The 12,198-nt window shown below is 40.7% G+C and overlaps 1 protein-coding gene across 1 annotated transcript in view; it reads right to left on the reverse strand.

Moving 5' to 3' along the window:
- The window catches only part of DPP10 (dipeptidyl peptidase like 10), a 522,334-nt gene that overhangs the window by 17,496 nt on the left and 492,640 nt on the right, over nucleotides 1–12,198 (reverse strand). The gene's annotated exons all lie outside the window — the stretch shown is intronic.

Raw genomic sequence — 12,198 nt, forward strand, 5'->3', positions numbered from 1 at the left:
CAGTGCAGTCCCTCACACAATAGATATTCAAGAGGGGGGAAATGGCAGCCCATCACTTGGTATTTGAAATCTGGAGACTAAACCATAATTTCTGCTTAGAGCTCTGAGGGAAATATGAACTCCTTTACTACAATTAGTATCAGATCTGACAGCTCTGGACTCTGCATCTTCACCTTTGTACCAATCAAGAATGCAATGAAGTTTCTCAGCCTCTTTTGTCTATTGAACACTGTATCACTATATATAAAAGGCTGCTTAATTTCAATGAACGAAGCAACAAAACAAGCAAAACACGATCTAAGACTTGCAATTTCAATTCAATTTCTCTTCCTTTCTCTTGATAAACTCTCTTATGCAAATGAACCTGAAACAGCTATGCAAAAGAGATTGACAATAAAATGTGTAGCTACTATCTACTATGTCACTATTTTAAAATTCAAGGATTGTTTTATTTATTCATATAAGAATTTTAACCTGGCCCTCTAATACAAATGCATCTGTCAAGGCAGTTTAAAACATTTAAAAATCTTAGTATAACAATAAAACAGTTGTATTTTTTAAAATAATTGAGGGAGGTGGAACATAGATAATTGAAAACCTTTGCTTAAAGCATTATTTGCCTGACAGCTGTCAAGGGAGTAAACCCTTGAAATTTCATGAAGCAAGGTGCTCCAGAGTTTGGGTGTAGCCCCAATCCTGTCACAGTCTGCCATACTTCTGTCATAGGTAGGACTGAAGTTCACTAAACTCCACCTGCCTAATTCCCAGAACAGATAATCTACCAGCAGACCAAAGCTGCCTGAAACCCCAAACCTAGGCTTGAAGACCAATCACCCTTGGATCCACACCTTCAAGCACCTTGCCCAAGAAAAGTAGAGCAGACGCTGGCTGGAAACTTATCCAACTTACCCAGAGAGAGATTTTCCTATAAAAGTTTCATGACATCCACCTTAAGGCTAAATAGACAGTCCCCACTCAACCAGACTTAGCTTCCTTAATGTGCCAGGAAGAGCAGGGAATCACTTAATCTTACCCATCTCCTCAGAGTGTACAAATGAAATGAATCAAGTACGCCAAGACATGCAGGAGTCAGAGATACATAATTAGTATCTGGTACAAACACAGCATTTAAGTCACAGCAGATGTGAACAACTTTATCTGCAAAATGTCTAGCAATACTATTAGAATGGGAAATCACATCCTTTCCCCCCAATTCTTGATGCAACAGATGCTTTAAAACGCAGAGTAGTTCAGCTAGGTGACCCTGGGTGGAAGAAAAGTGTGAGGTTTTTTCATCACCACAGCAGAGGACTCAACATGGGCTCTAGTCCATGTCCAGTCATGTTGTCTTGAGGTTTCCTCCCACTGTTGCTCAAATAATTGTCTCTGCTACTTTATCACCCTGAGATCCCTCAAAAACCAAGGGGGCAGATGGCTCCATTATCAGCTGCCTGAACCAATTAGTTTGGGTGAAATTGTGTCAACCACCTAGGTCATTTTCCTATCCCAGAGACTGACCCAGACTTTAGACAGAATCACTGGTTGATATAGCAGAAAACTAACTCAGAGCAGTTAGGAAATTATTTAGATCCATCTTTGGACCTTTATAATGGGTCTTGCACCGCTGTGAGTTTAGGAGCTTATTTTAGCCTAAACCTCACAAGGTAGGAATCTATACATGACAATAGATCTATGACCCTAAATCCAAGTCCATACCTAGATCACCACCACCCCATACAGCCAAGTCAATAATCTGCCCTACAATATGAATGGGCCCCAATATCAGTTGGTAAATTCACACAGCTGCCAAGTAGTCCATGAAGTCCTGAATGTCTCCTGAAAGGTTGGTATCAACATGGGCATTGAAGTCATTTAACCACTAGTCAGAGAGACTACTTCGCTCATTACTACTCCAGCTAGATAGTTGGGCAGTGGGGAGACCTGAACCCAGGGGCAGCACATCCCATTTTGCCACTTGAGGCAAAACAGGAAGTGCTGCTTTCCCAGCCATGCTGCTCCTGTTGCCACTGGCATGCTTATTGCCACTGGTACCGATTCTTTACCTGTCTGCTACTTCCACAATTTTGGGTGAGAGCTCACATGATTTTGGCTTATACTGGCAGCACTTCTGCACTGGTGGGACAGGGGCGGCAGCTGCGGGGCGTTCAACTTGGGGGCCCATGCTGCCTTAGTTTGCCTCATAGCAGAGCCAGCTCTGCCAATATCCCAGCAGAATTTCCATTCTGTCCTCACCTATCCTAAAGTAAAACAGGAAGATGGTTTAATTGGAATCCTGGTTATGCTGATGGAACTTCAACACTGCAGCAGCTCTGCTTCCCTACCCACCTCCCTATCTGAACAGGTGCTATAGAGAGAATCCTGGAGGAGAGAGATCTGAGACAAATTCACCCTGCCCACTTCATCTTATCTGTGTAATGCACAGCAAGTCAGCTCCCTCACCCAGGATCAAGTCCTAGATGATGATGCTCTTCCTATTTATGGACCTACCTTCCAACTAAGGGGGATGCCACCACAGCCCCAAGGACTGTTTGACCAAATGAGCTGGAAGAGAAGGAAAATACCACCTAGTCACCCCTGCTTTGCCTGTAATAATTATTCTACCATTCCTCCCATTTCATGCAGCCCTTATGGCCATATATGGCTCCTAAGGATATCTCCAATACTGGACACTGATATTAATCTTAACACATGCTTGTAAACCCATTCCAAGCAGCATTTACAAATGCAGTAAGTTACATCATTATGGTTGTCCAGCATGTTTTAAATATACATTCCCTTAAGTTTTTGTTCTTTCCTTTTAATCAAGTACATAGTTATAGCTCTGCCTTAAAAAAAAGCATGGCATTATAAAATGTAAATCTGCATGTATTAAAATAAATTATGAAAATGGATGGTCCTCCTACTGTGCCATGTTGTTAATCCAAAACGTAGTAATTCCTTCACTCTGTTCCTAGAGAAAACCTCCAAGGACAACACCAACTGTACACAGTAGGTTCTCTTTTATGCACCCATATTTCAAGATTACAGACTATACAATTTTGTGCAACAGAAAATACCACATGTATTGTAACTTTATACTGAGCCATGTGTTCTTCCACTATCATATGCATCACATATTGATCAAAGCTAAGAATATCCTTGCGACAAACAGACCAGAGGAAATCAATAAGTATAAGAGTGCTATATTTAAAGTAAAATTGCAGCTGGATAGTTCTGCTTTCCTATGAACTTTCTGCTGTTCATATTTAATATAGCATTGCCTGTGTTATTCTATCCTGCTGTTGTATACAACTAAAATTCACTGTATCAGATTTTAAAATTCTAATATGATAATGAGTAATCTTGTATAGGGAGCTTGGTAGCCAATGACTGAGATTATGCCAGATCTGAATTATTTTCTATTTGCATAAAGCAGGGATGGAGAATCTGTGACCCTCCAAATTTTGGGGTACAGGTTTGGAGTACACATAATTATAAAATTATCAATATATTGCCTTTGGGGGCATAGGCCACCCAAAGCAGTTCAAAATTTCAAAACCCACAGTGAATATGACATTCTAAAATCATCCCTGATCACTGGGCCATGCTGGCTGGAGTTGATAGGAATAGGAATTCAACAATACCTAAAAGGCCACTGGCTCCCCAACCCTGGCATAAGGGAGGTGGAAAAGAGTGGAATCCAGTGGGGGCCCTTGTACTCATGGAAGGGAATTGAATCCAACAGGTGTTTACTAAGGAAAGGTAGGGGAATAAATAATTTACATTACCTACTAGTTCCCCTCGACCTCCTCCAGCCCCCAGCTTAAACTCATATCCAGAGAGTTGGAGGACTTTTTAGATCAGTGGCTGCAGAGGGAAAGTGGGCTTGGCAAAAATTGCCCCCCTTCTCTTCCGTAAGTGGATGCCTCCGGTGTGAATGTGATGGGCACCAATTGGATTCCACCTACTGCAGAGAAACAGTAGCTTATCCTGATGATTTAATCGTTAAGATTACTGGAGACATGTGCTGATTCACTTCTACTATACCCAAATTTTCAAACAGTATTAAACAATGGTTGCTACCATTTAAGATGCATTATCTACACATTTCAAGGAAAGAGGTTAATTGTGTCAGAGAGAGAAAAGAATGATGATCACCTCTCACTTTTATTATACAGATTAAATGCTGCTGCCTTCACTCTACTTAATTATTTCCTATGCAGCCAGGGAGTGTATCTTCCAAATCTCTAAATGAATAAGGTGGACATTAATGAGGAAAATCAAAGATCCAAGAGTTAAACTTTGATCCTAATTATATAGAAGAGAGATAATAATCAGTCTTTCAGGCAATTATGGTACATCTCTCTAATCTATAGAGTACAGTATATATAATGTAGTTAAAGGAAGCTGAACATGAAGCATATTAGAATGGGAGGACCAAACTGAAGAATTAGCAATTTACAATCTACTTAGCAATTTTAGTGTATGCATCAACTTTTGGGGCGGGGGGGCGGGGTAACATGTGTAAATTCAGAGGCTAACACTTCTGCTATAGTGGAAATACAATATAATATATACACATTTTACAACTTTCCTTGAAATAGCCAAACTATTTATGTTAAATTAATCTACAGAATCAGTGTACTGATAATACACTAAATTATACTTTGAAAAGGAGAAATGGCTCAAGGTGGGATGGGTCCTTACTGAATATTCACATCTGATGCTACACCCTTTAAAAGGAGCCCAAGGGAGTTATTGGACCAACACAAATGGAAACTGCATCCTTCAAATCAACCACATCAAACAGCTACAACAAAAAGAAAGGCTTTAGTAGCTGAGGGAATCAGCCAAGACAAATCTGAACTTTGCTTGACAAAAAGAACCTAAAGCCTTTCTGAGAAAGTCAGTTGCTGTAAAGGATGAGACTTCACAACATTAATACTAATAATATAGGGATCATTCCTCCTTTATTTATTCATTATTCCTAAACCACCTCTCATCCATATGAATCCCTGGGCAGTCTACAAACAACAACACAACTGCAGATAAAAATATAAACTATAAATAAAGCAAAAAGGACAAAAAAACTGCAGCAGGCAGAGTACTACTCAAATCATGAAACGTTGGAGATACTAATCAGTACTACTGAAAGCCTGCTTGCACACATATATTTGCAGCAGCAGCAGCAGTACCAGTAGTAGTAGTAGTAGTAGTAGTAGTAGTAATTATTCTGGGTGGCTTACAATATTAAAATGCAATGTTTTGCCTTGGTACTGGATGTCTATTGATGTAGACTAACATACCCCTAAAGGTAAGGGATCAGATTCAAGTATCCCACTATACTAGCTGAAGCCAATGCAAGGATTCCTGCTAATACAACAGGTCTTCCCTCTTCAAGAGAGAGACATTGCAATACTTTTGTAAATCAAGAAAATCTTTAATAAAAAGACATTTAAAAAATCAACAACAGGTCTTCCCTCTTCTCCTTCCCCCAAATCCGCTGTGAAGGATTGGGAGAAGCCCCAAACAGCATGTGAGGGAGGGGAGGGGGGATTGTTCTGTCTAGCAAGCAGAAATGCTTGCACTGACTGAATGATTTTATTAGTGCAACATGGATTTCCTCCTATGGAATTCAATAGTCAGGGTGCCACCACAGAGACGGCTCTATCCTGTGTCACCATACAATGAGCTGTCTCCATCCACAGGGCACAAAATGCTGCGTCTGCAGGTCTTGGAGCCCAAGTTGACTGGTAAAGGAATCCCAACACAGCTCCTTGCTATGACCTTTCTCACCTGAATCTGTGTTGATTCTATTATTATAGTGGCATAAAAGCCTTAAAAGAGATGCATACACATAATGTAGTATGATTCTAAATACAACTCAGCTATTTGTTTTAGATCATGAATATGGGCCTTCCATATAAGTAGTTAAGAGCCATCCACAGGCACCATGCTGATTGTCAGAAACTCTTATGACAATGTCCTCTGGCACTGTGGGCTTGCAATACACAGGCCTCAAGCCAGGCCCTTCCCCACCCTCCTTTCAGAAAGACTTCATGTCATATTTCCAACCAATAAGGCATATGCAAGCAATCCATGTTGTAGCTATTGCTGCCTGAAGAGAAATAGAAGGTGATAATATTGTCTGAACTGATGCTCAGGTATTACTAAGTGTATGGAGGGGGGTAGATTCAGCCATGCTCACATTTGCTGGCTATCTTCTGTCTTCTCATTCTTATGAGCACTTGGGTAACCCCCCCCCCATGCCTTCTTTAATAACTAGTTGCTATAGAAGTGACTTTTCTTTGACACTGATAAAAGGATAATTGCCAATACTGTGTTCATTCTAAAAGGAGGAAGCCCTCCTCATGCCTTACCCAGGATTACTCAGGTTTCTAAATCACAAAGCATCCTGCAATATCATCTGAAAGAAAATGAACTGTTTACCGTATGTGCACCATCATACGAAAAGAGATTGCACACAGAGACCTGGTGTGATAGGACCTTATGTCAATTGCAGAACTACCACTTTCACAATGTAGTGCTTTGATAATTGACATCATAAAAGGCATCTATATCACTGCTACTTGAAACTGTGGGAAATTTATGCAGCCAAACATATCTATACATAATTGTCAGTAAGAAAGTGGTTAGGGATCCCAGCGTTCTTAATTGCTAGAGAAGACTCAGGTTGGTCATGACCTCTCTCCTTTGGGCTGGTTCTTCTCTTTGAACCACGCAATTCACCAGATGCATGAAGCTGGAGCTCCCAAGCAATGACTCCATATACGAATATACTTTTTATATTTTGTAACTAAGAATACCTTATCCGTGCTGTTTCTCCTGGGGCACAGAGTGAGAGTTCTGATTACTGCAAGTAAAGCATTTAAATTTGAGGTTGAGGTCTATTCCCTCCTAGGTGGAAGAGTACAATTGTAAGCACTTAATACTGGGGCATATAAAGGTTTAACCACCCATATTTCCCATGCTTTGCAAATGCTGCACTTATTTCTGTTTTTGTGCTGGGAGCTCTGAGAGTGAGTCAAGCCCCCACACTTTTGAATTCAGACAGTCACCCATTTCTCTTCTGCAGTTTCCCACACATGTGGTACTTCAGAATTAACATATTCCCCAGGTATTTCCCAAAAGAAACAGCATGAAATAGCAGTACAATGGTACCTCCGGTTGCGGACGGATCCCGAGTTTTCCCCAACCCGAGGACCGTTTCTACGCATGTGCAGACCGTCTACCACTTCTGCACATGCATAGACCGTCTACAGCTTCTGCGCATGCACACGCGGTGAAACCCAGTAAAATACTTCCGGGTTTGCCGCGCGCGCATCCCGAAGTTTACGTAACCAGAGGGTTACGTAAACGGAGGTTCGACTGGTTTTTTTTTTTAAAAAAAAAGAGCAGGTACTTCTGGTGTTGAGAAGGAGGAAAAGGTCACTGCTTGGACATGAGAGCGTTTTCTTGTGTGTGTGTTTTTAAGTGCCAATCTATATTCCCCCCCCACCCCACCCCAGACCAGATCTCTGAAGTCTGCACACAGTTCAATGGACTTAATGCTGTATTCATTCTGGATACAAGCAACATGCGAACCGCAGAAGTAGTTCTGTATTCTCAGGTACAATTTGGGCTTATCTTTAATTATAAGAGGATACTAATTCGGCACTTTCAGGGTAGAGGTTCTAGAAAATTGGATTGAGGATTACCACCTCCTGCTCTTCTGAAAGATCCAAGACAAATTAAATCAGCCCCAGAAGGTCTCTCCTGACAGACTTTTAGTATTGACTTTTCATTATATTGTGAAGAGATTTCTAAAAATAACTTCTCTAACACCAGCAGTGAAAATGTATAACTGAAAAGGTAAGGGGTTCAGCAGAAAGAAAAGAAAAATGGTTTACTGTTAGAAGAACATAGAAAAGTCAATGTGTTCCTTTCCCCCCACTTCTTCCCTTGGCAGTGAGCACAACATAATTGCATTTGAACAGGGTAGCCAATATGGTGGCTCCCACAACTTGTTAAACTACAACTCCTATCTGAACCAGTGAGACTGGCCAACGGTCAGAGATGCGGAAAGTTGTAGTCCAGCAACATTTGGAGGGTACCATGTAAGTGACCCCCTGCCTCAGAAATATAACTATTTCCATGTTTTAATATTGAGTCAGATGGGTGGACTGTGAAGATTGCACTCTCAGAATTAACACTTTTCCAGTACCCTTCTGTTAATTTAGTTGTCTCAACTATTATTTCCCCAGATCTCTCTTTTTGCTTCTATGTTCTGTAAAATGACAACCTGGTACATCCCCATATACAGTTACACTCACCAACCCCTTTGCTAACTCCCCTCCCCCTTGGCTACCCCCTCACAGCTAGCTCAAACCTCCTCTCACCCTATTGCTTCACAACTCATCCTACCCCACCCCTCAGAGTAGCACGAGTTGGGTCTAGTTGTTTAGGCCATTACAAACAAAGGCCTGGTCTCATTAAAGATTATACACACAGTGGAAGGCAGGATATGTTTGTGTGAAACCAAAGTTCACTCCTATATCCCATTCTACATATCACGGTCACATGTGAACTGGCTAACAGAGGTTTTCCGACACTGCTGAAAATCAGTGCATGTCTTAAAATATCATCCTGGATAGAAGAGGTTTCAAACTGTAGATCTTCGGTTTACAGTTGAAGACCTGTAGGCCAAGAGGCAACTAGCAATCCAAGAAATAAATAAAATGAGTAGAACAGAAAATAGTAGCCACTTACACATCACCAGAAGAAAAGACTATGGAGAACACTGATTTCTTAAAATGTGCATATTTAGATGCAAATTTAGTAACATTTGCAATACTTTAAATAGAAATACAATACATCTCACCAGCCTTCTGCCCAAGTACTAATTGTTGATGGACAACTTCAATGCCCCAGCCCTCCCTTCTTATTGTTCTTTGTTTTAAAACTATACTTGGACTATACAGTCCTTCAAGTAGAGGACTATCTTCTGTTAAAGTAGGATACATGACAACCCAGATCTAGAGTATTGTTTTGTTGCCTTACTGATCATTATGAATGCTTCATCTTATACAAACGATTTATGTAACCATACATTAACACATATACTTTATGACGCAACTTAACTTGCTCAACAGTGTTCTAATGTTGCAGACATGTGCAAGTGTAGAAACTCTTCAGCTTTTTAAGAGTTCATAACTAGCATACTAGCAAATAGTACCCACATATACTAAGTAGCAACCCAGTTGTACTAGCAATAATTTAAATATTGTAAGAAAAAAGGAAAACTAAATGGACAGCAGAAACAGAATATTGGAAGAAAAGTATACAAGACAAATTGCCTGAAAGCAGCACAACCCACAAGTGCAGACAGCTCTGTTCCGTTTTAGGTGTTCTAAAGCGGTGGGGGGAGAGTATGATAAATTCAGTCTTATCAATAATCAAAGGTTAGCAGATGCTGAAGGTTCTTCTGTGCACTTCCCATTCATGCTAATGAGATTCCTTGCTAATGGGAGGGAGGGGGGAATCTGAAAACATTCTGTAACATTATGTATAGTTTAGATGTGCAACTTCCAGTTTCATTAACTAGAATTTCCTTTGCACTGTGAGAGCTTTATGAGAAAAAGACACGCCGAGGAATCTAGATGACGATGTTCTCAATTTCAAATGTGCTATACTTAGCAATATGAGCAATGCTAATTTGGCAGGTGGGCTAAAGACTGTATAACACAGCTCTGTTTGCCATTTTCCAACACTGGAGCAAGAGGATGACAAGTCATCAGCAAGCTGTTACAAATGGGGGTTATGCAAGGAGGTGTACAGACCAAGATATAACTACATGAGCCATATCTATTTAGTAGGATAAAAGTAAAATATCATAATAAGTGAAAAGTGGTCCAGTTCAGATATAACATCAAACCCTGGTTTAACATTGCCAAAATGAGCCTACTCTAGCCTTGGGCTCAAGTGAAGATCGGAAGCAACCTCATACTGAACCAAACCATTGGTCCACCTAGCCTAATATTGTCGACACTGACTGGCAGTGACTCTTCAAGGTTTCAGGTGGGTGGTATTTCCCAGCCCTACTTGGAAATGCCAGGGATCGAAGTGCAACCTTTTGCATGCAAAGCCTGTGCTCTACCACTGAGCTGCAGCACTTGCCCCTAAATGCTAAATCAGTATTACATAGAAACCAAGCCACTATCTAACCAAACTGTAAGTTAGGAATCCTTGATGCAAATACAAATGATTCATTGATGATGGATGCAGTCTCAGTAGCCATTCTAATTCCCCATCTGAACTACGTAGATCTGTTAAGCTTGGAGGCCTTCTATTAGACTCCTACCACTTTCTGTAAGTTATCAGCCTTCAAATAGCACATCTGTGTTAAAAAGGTAATTGTGTGGTGGGCACTTGGCTTCACACTGAAGGCCACGTGTGAAAAGCAGCTCATACAAACCAGGTGTTTTTTTTAACTACAATAGAACCCTCCCCTTTCCCTTTCCCATTGGTAAGGACTCTGATCCAAGGGAGTCTCTTGCCGGTAGGACAGGTGATAATTGTTGGTCTGCCTCCCTGCCTGCAACTCCGAATACCGCTTCCAACACTGCTCTGGTTTTCCAGTGCACCAGAGCAACATTTTGGAGGGAACAGAAAGGTGGAGGGGGAAAGGGAAATCTACAAAAAAAAAATCTCTTCTCCTTCCTGCTTTCCACCAGCAAGAGCAGAGTTCAAAGGAAATCAGGATTCTATGTATCACAACTGTTCTGTGCTATTCTTTTGATTGATAATGGTTTGATTTTGCTTTGTTTAATTTTTGCATTTTAAAAGAATTGACCGCTTTAAGCTTGTGGGGAAATGGTACAATGTATTTAGATAAATATGTATAAGATACCGCAATTAATTATTTGCACACTTTTGAATCAGACACTTTCATTATGGCCAATGCAGTTCTGCTGCCATGATCATACAGTGGTACCTCTGGTTACGTACTTAGTTTGTTCCGGAGGTCCGTTCTTAACCTGAAGCACCACTTTAGCTAATGGGACCTCCCACTGCCACTGCACCGCCAAAGCATGATTTCTGTTCTTATCCTGAAGCAAAGTTCTTAACCTGAAGCGTTATTTCTGGGTTAGCGGAGTCTGTAACCTGAAGCGTATGTAACCCGAGGTACCACTGTATATGAATTCTATTAGCACAGTGACCTCCAGGTGCTACTAAACTATGACTCCCATCATCTCACACCAGTGACTATGCTGGCTGTGGATGGTGGGAGCTTTAGTGAGAAAGTGGGTGTAATTTTAATCTGCTGTAGTATTTTAACTTCTGTATGTTTTAAAGTAGAGTTGTAATTTTATTCTTGGTTTTAGACTTTTATCTTTTGTAAACTGCTTGGAGGTTTGTTTGTTTTTGACTATCAAGAAGTATATAAATTCTAAGAAACAAGGAAATGGTTAAACAACATCTGGAGGGCACTACGCTTGCCACACATGTATCAGAAAGTCAGAAGCAGATGTATTGTGGTAGGTGCTCACTACAATTGAAATCAAATCTAATATCATTTTTCAGCTATTACATATAATCAAAATCATTCTATCTTGCAAAGATTCTAGGACAAATTATTTTTAACCTGTAAAGCTTTCCTTCAAGAAATTTCACCCGGGTCAAATACCCAGTTTCGCGCGCGCACACACACACAGACTGCGAGCCTCAATGGTGCCTCAACAACCCGGATAGCCACCCACCCCTTGTAGCTACGGCTCTGGCTATTGTTATCATGAACAACAACAAGAAGAAAAATCCCTGCCATGGTCAAAGTTTGCAGAAGCTCCAGGACAGGAAAGATGGGAGACGTACAGGAATGTTTTCCATGCTCAGAAATGGAGAAACTGCAATATCTTGAGCTAGTCACTATGGGAAAAGTATTAGTGAGTTTTGTAGATCCCTTTGGTTTTCTCTCAACATTTGAACAGTTTCTGTGAAAAATCTACCATCCACCTTAGGGAAGATATTCTTGGGATAATCAAATGGTTATTTTGTTTAACATCTAATCCCTTCTGAAGGTGGTGTGCACATGAGTGCATGATGTGAACCAAGCAGATAGCTCCTCTTATGGACAGTTGTATATATATCTTTGGGCAGGATTAAACTAATGAATGCTGTCACCAGAAGCCTGCTCAAGGA

This window comes from Lacerta agilis, chromosome 1 (genome assembly GCF_009819535.1).
Source record: "Lacerta agilis isolate rLacAgi1 chromosome 1, rLacAgi1.pri, whole genome shotgun sequence".
Classification (NCBI taxonomy): Eukaryota; Metazoa; Chordata; class Lepidosauria; order Squamata; family Lacertidae; genus Lacerta; species Lacerta agilis.